General features: G+C 54.1%; 1 protein-coding gene across 3 annotated transcripts in view; it reads left to right on the top strand.

Moving 5' to 3' along the window:
* Positions 1 to 2,834: 2,834 nt before the first annotated feature.
* PRAG1 (PEAK1 related, kinase-activating pseudokinase 1) overlaps positions 2,835 to 6,048 on the top strand; it is a 51,802-nt gene continuing 48,588 nt past the window's right edge. For all 3 annotated transcript variants that reach the window (XM_042983102.1, XM_042983104.1, XM_042983103.1), the window contains exon 1: positions 2,835 to 2,992. The gene's annotated coding sequence lies outside the window, so the exon portion shown is untranslated. The remainder of the gene's footprint in view (positions 2,993 to 6,048) is intronic.

Raw genomic sequence — 6,048 nt, 5'->3', positions numbered from 1 at the left:
GGGGAGGGACACCTCTCTGTTGTGTGGGGCCTATTCTCTGGCAGGGGAGAGATCAGGCACAGGATTACTTTGGTCCAATCTTCACACTGTCTCACCCCTTAAATTCCCCAGCTAGCATCTTCTCAGTATAATTTGATGGTGTGCACTTCCTCATTCTGCCTTTTTCCTTCTCTAATTCCAAGCGACTTTCGCTTACCTACCCCAAAGCACTACCTGTCCCCGCCTTTGTCATTTCCCCAAATTTAACCGCTCTCTTGTACAGAACGGTGCTCCTGGACTAAAACCTTGAAGGGAATTGCTCTTCTTCAAGGTCTGATGTGTCTCAGGGCACACAAGCAAGCCCTGCAGTTAAAAATGTCATGAAATGGACTGATAAGTAGCCAGAAGCAGAATGCTGTGTATACACAAATGGCCCTGCATTGCAGGATGCAGTTTGGAAGTTCGAGCAAGAATTGTTTATTAAAATGCATGAGCTTACCGCAGCTTTACCGAGGAGATAACATACTTAACAGTCACTGGTAGAGCACTGCATCAGAGAATAGGAATTTTATGTGGATCTAAGTGAGTCTTTTGAAGTATTTTTTGATTCTTTTCATTAGGCAGGATGAAGCCATCTTTAAGGCCGTGTCGCTGGCATTAAAAGATGCACATTATATGTCAGCAACTACAGTGTAATGCATTCATTTTGTGTGAGCACAGCGAAAACACTTTGGAACACAGTTTATTTTGCAGAAAGACTGAATTAACCCTTCAACTGCTGTCCCATGCCACAGAACCGCCAATCCCGTCTCACGTCGTTGCGTTTGCTTATCATTATGTTCTTCCGCCTGTTTATGTACTAAAGATAAATTAAGTAAACAGAAGAAAATAAAGTGGGAAAGCAAGTGGCTTCTATGTGCACTCAAGCCTGTGAGGTGGGTGTCCCCACCCAGGCCTTACAGAGGAAGAAGGGAAATATCTAGCCTGAATCATGGGATCCAGAAGCTTCTCAAACCCCAGGGGTGTGCCATCTCCCTCTGTAACTGAATTGCTTGGACGGCCTTGTGCTATTTTTGTATTTCTCCAGTGTAGACCACTTTGTACCTGTCTGCTTATCAACACCCCGCCCACATCTTGGTCAAGAGAGGCCTGGACCCTTCCGTTTTGTTGACTGCTGCTGGAGGCTAACCAGAGTTTTCCTTCCCTGTCTGTTCCAGTGGTTTCCCCTCACTTTGGGAAGAAAGAAAAATAGGGCTGGACTACCTGTACTTGGGGACAAGGAGGTAGCATGGCAGCATGGATTCGTCCATCAGCAGGGCCAGACAGCCTTTGCTTCGGCTCCCAGCATTACCACTTTTCAGCAAATGGGCCCCAGGCAAGTTATGTGGTACTTCGTGGGTCGGTTTTCTTCTCTATGAAATAGCAGTGATGTCCCCGTCCTGGGGTGGCATGGCGCAGGGTAGGTACTTAACCAGTGTTGGTTCCATCCCACTACACCTTCCCGCAAATGCTATTCACACTCAGGAGAAATACAGACATTTGAGCATGAGGAAGCGTTCCCTATATCCCTCTACCTTTCTCCTTTCCTCACCCCCGAGCCAAGCCTCACAAAGGTGTCTTCTCCCTCCCTCCTTTCTGCCAACCTCCTCACCCTCTCAGGGCTATATCTCAAGAAAGCCCAGGAATCTCCAGGGGAACCAGTCTTCCTCCTCTCAGCCGGTGGAGGCTCACAGGCTCATCCCTGTGGGCTGAGGGCAGAGGACCCAACTGGAGTTACAATACATTATTACCTCTCTGGAGAGCAGGAGGGGCAGAGAGAGGAGCCCACAGGTGTTTTTCCCGGGTCTTCTCCCTATTCCATTTCACCACATTGCCCCCACCCAGGCATTCTCAAGGTGGTGACCCGGGCGCTAACGTCTTGAGGAACCACCCAGGTCAAGGTGCAGAGCCTGTCAGAGGCAGGTGGGGGAAGGGACTGACTAGGTGTGGGCTGTGTGGTACTCTTTGTTAAAAGATATTTATTTAGCCGGAGGACTATCTCGAACTCGGTCTATCTCAGTGAGTGAGTCACTTACTGGAAACTGTAAACACAGGTGTAATATTGGCCTGCGTAAGACCTGGATGTCCGAGGGAGGTGGAAGACCAGCTCTGTCCAGTCCAACCGTTCATTCTATATCCAGAACACCGAAGTTCCTAGAGGTTAAGCCATTGGCCTGAGTGAGGCTCAGTCCAGGGACTGAGGGGATCTGGAATCCGAGGTCGGGATTCCCTGCCCGGCTCCCTCGCGCCCCACCCTCCTCCCGCCCGCTACAGCGATGGACAATCCCGGTGCCCACGCAGCTTTCGGGACCGGTGTGGGATCCCGACCTCATTATTCCCCTCCTGACCCCTGGCTTTCTCGTCTCCCCCACGCCGGCTCTCGTGCCTTCCCCGCCCCCCGACTCTCGCAGAGCCGGCTGGATGAAGGGATGCCGGACACCTATGATACCTCTACAGACATTGTAGTAAGAGCCAGGCTGCCGGCACCGAGAGTCGCCGTGGCAGAGGCGCGCACCGCGGTCTCCGGGGAGGGGGCAAGCCGGGGCCCCGCTCGCGGGTCGGACGGCGCCCAGTCCCGGGCCAGGGGCGGGGCCTCGCGGCCGGGAGCGGGCGGGTGGGTGGGCGCGGGTGGGAGGGGCGGGGCGGGGAGAGTTTGGAAGACTCGGGGCTGAGAGCCTCAGCCCGCCGGCGGGGAGCCGGAGGCGCGCGGGCCCGGGTAGGGGGTGGGGGCGCGGGGAGGCGGCGGGGACTGCGGAGGTGCGGCGGGAGCCTGGGCGGGCGGCGTAACCGGAGGCGGAGGGGGCGGAGCCGCGCTCGCAGCTGCCACCCGGCCTCCGGGCCCAGGCAGAGGACACCCGCCCGCGGCCGGGCACGCACTGCGCGCGCTCACTCTCCAAACAATGCTCCGAGGCGCCCGGCCGGGCGGCTGGCTTCTCGGCGACCGACGGCGAGACCGGGGGAGCGCGGCCCCGAGGTGAGCCCGCGACGCTTTCTCCAAATCCGGCCCCTTTTTGTCTGGCAAACGTGGCCGTAGAGGGGAGCTCCGCGGGAGCGCTGCGGTCGCCGAGAGGGCGATCCCCTGTCGGCGTACCCCGGGGTGACAGGCGGCCGCTCGGGGAGGGTGGAACGTCCGGACCGCGTGCGCCCGGGCTTGTGCTCCAGGTGCAGGCACGGAGCCCGGAGCACACGGGAGCCGGAGGGCTGTTTTCGATTCATTCGAGCATCGCGCTTTTTAAAACGGGGAAACTTTCCTTCGAGTTCGGGGAGGGGACACCGACTGTTGTGCTGGTCTTGCTGGTCTTGCTGTTCTGTCTGGGGCAGGGGACCCGAGCGCTTTGCGAGTTGCTAGTGGGGACACTTCATTTCCGCGGCAGCCGTATTGTCAAAGGAGCAGAGGGAGAGGCCGTTCAGGGATCCCGGGGGTGATGGTTTGGGGCCGCAGGGTAGCGGCCGCTGGCGCTGCCCCGGGTTAGATGCCAGCCTCCGAGTCTCCGGAGGGAAGGAGATGATGCCTCTCTCCCGAGCCTTCTGAAAGAGGGCGTACCGTGGGCACGTTCTTAACCTTTGCGTGTGCTGCTCGTGTTCCCAGCCGGACACGGACACACACACACACACACACACGCACACGCAAGCACACCAGGAGAAAATAGAACCTCTCCACCTCTCCGCTTTCAGGTCCTGTAAATGGGAATGGAGGCAGGGCCCGCTGTGTTTATTTTTCTCAGGTAAAGCTCAGCCAGCAAGGACATGGCTTTGCAGAACTGGATAAGAAAGCCCAAAGGTCTCGGGGCCAGGAATTTTGCAATGCCATCAGTGCAGAGTCAGGTTCCACGGACCTTACTGATCACTGGCCTGATCCGTGGTAGCAACCTTTTCCCGTTTTGAGAGGGACATTTGACAGGAAGCCCTGGGGAATTGTGCGGTGACTTTGCCATGGTGTTGTCCTGTGGAATTCGGCCATCCTCCGTACTGGTTTCGACTGTAGTAGGTCTAACCCATGAAAATCACATTCCTACTGCTGAGATGAGATTGCGTACATAGCATTGGAGACGGAAAAAATAAAATGAAAAGTTGGGCGAATATCACGACTTACCCTCTGAGGGGTGGGGGAAGGAGGTGTGTTAAGATTGTCACTTTGTTCTTTCTGCCTGGGCAACCCTTGCCAGTGGAGTATTGAAAACCAGACACTTTCCGTACCTACTTTTCTTTTCCAGTGTTGCATTAATTTAACGGTATGTATACATTTATCAGGTGAGTGTTTTTTGGAATTCTGTCACTTCGGGGTGAGGCATGAACAGCCTTTGATGCAAGCGTGAAGCGGTATTTGGAGCCAAAAGGTTTAATTTTACAGATCTGGCCGTCATTCTTCAGATTCTTTTGGAAATGGGATGGGAGTGTGTCTGACAACTTCAGTCTTGCAAATTGCAGCCACAAATCTAGTGCAGAAGTTTGCAGAGGCAAAGATGTTTTATCACGACTTGGATCAGAAAGAATGCTGGGATCTTTTTCTAATCTTGCCCTGCTACCTCCCACTGAACTGGGGGAATTTGCATAATTCTGGGGGCCGCCTCCCTTCGGAGGTAAGGAACGTGGGCAGGAAGGTACCATTCCCAGGCTGTGGAGAGTTGGCACTGGGAGGCGAAGCGACGTTCCTGGTTTGTGAGCGCCACTTGAGTTTTTCACCATCTTTCACAGAAAACAAATAGGGGATAATTCCAGGCATGGAGCTCCCCAGACAGAACTGGGAAAGCATCTTTTCTGGCTTGACAGGATGGTAAATTCTGTTTGCTGTGACTGAGAAACCAGTTTTAACAGGATGCAGTGAGTCAGTGATGGTGGAAGGCTAGCACTTCATTCTGTTTTCTTCTTCAAAGACTGCCCCTAAAAACCTTTGCATCTCTGAGCAGTCGTGTCGGTGAGAGTTGTGCCCACATCAGAGAATTTCAGAGCTGGGCCTGGGAGCGAAGAGAGGGTGCATAGGCTGTGGCCAGGGTTCTGAGGGAAGCTTCCCACTCATCAGTAATCCAGAGCCTACCCGAAGTCCCAGGGCGGTGGTGGGCCATCGGCGACAAGGAGTGGGGACCTCTGGCACCAAGCAGACATGACAAGTTTGTGCTCCCAGTTGCCTGTTGGGGAGGAAATGAAATGTGACCTCCCCGGACTGCCTCTTTGTGAATCTGTGGTAGCCCCGAGGAAGTGGTTGGATACCCACCTCCACAGTTAGCTCAGCCTTATAAGGAGCTGCAGGAACGCAGAAGGGACCACAGAGAACTGGTCTTTAAGCTTTCTTCCCTACTGTCATCAGGGTGTGTGGGGGGGGGGGGGGGGGCGGGGCTCGGGAGCCTCTGACTGCAGTAAACGGGAGACTGTTTTTCTCTGTGGCCAGGAAGCCTGTCGGCTCCCTAAGAAAGGACCAGCTCCTCACCTTGGGGCAGGGATCTGGAGACTTGCTCTCCGAACACCACTGTGCTTCCTCCCCTTTTTCCTCCTTGCAAGATTTAGCAGCTGAGCCTAAAGCTCTCGGTGGCTCAAAATTATGGGAGGGAGAAAAATCCTTGCTATCCTCCTCTGCTTGTTGAAGCTTAGTGACCTCTTCTGGGGAACTTGGTGAGGAATGAACCTGCTACTGGGGTGTATTTAGGGGAGGAGAAGAACCTAACCACAATCATCTTAAAGAGAGGGATGCATAGGACCCACCAACAGTTGCTGAAAGACAAATACTTGTGTATTTCAGAGTGTTCATTTAGCTTAGTGAGGCAGTGGCTTTGCGGGGAACTTTGGAGGGAAAGGAGGTGAATTTAGTGCCAGTGCTTGCTGAATAAACACCCCTGTCTGTGAGTGCGTGTGGGACAACAGAAAGAGAGCACTTTCCAAAAGGATTCAGGAGTGGGCTCCTGGCTCAGTCTACCTGGTTAGTCCTGTTGGTAGTTTAAGTTTGTTTGTTTGTTTGTTTATTTATTTATTTATTTATTTATTTTTGAGAGAGAGAGAGAGCATGCGAGAGAGCGCACAAGCAGGGAAGAGGCAGAG

This window comes from Panthera tigris, chromosome B1 (genome assembly GCF_018350195.1).
Source record: "Panthera tigris isolate Pti1 chromosome B1, P.tigris_Pti1_mat1.1, whole genome shotgun sequence".
Classification (NCBI taxonomy): domain Eukaryota; kingdom Metazoa; phylum Chordata; class Mammalia; order Carnivora; family Felidae; genus Panthera; species Panthera tigris.
The sequence above is the reverse complement of the archived record's forward strand: the minus strand, read 5'-3'. Positions and strand labels throughout refer to the sequence as shown.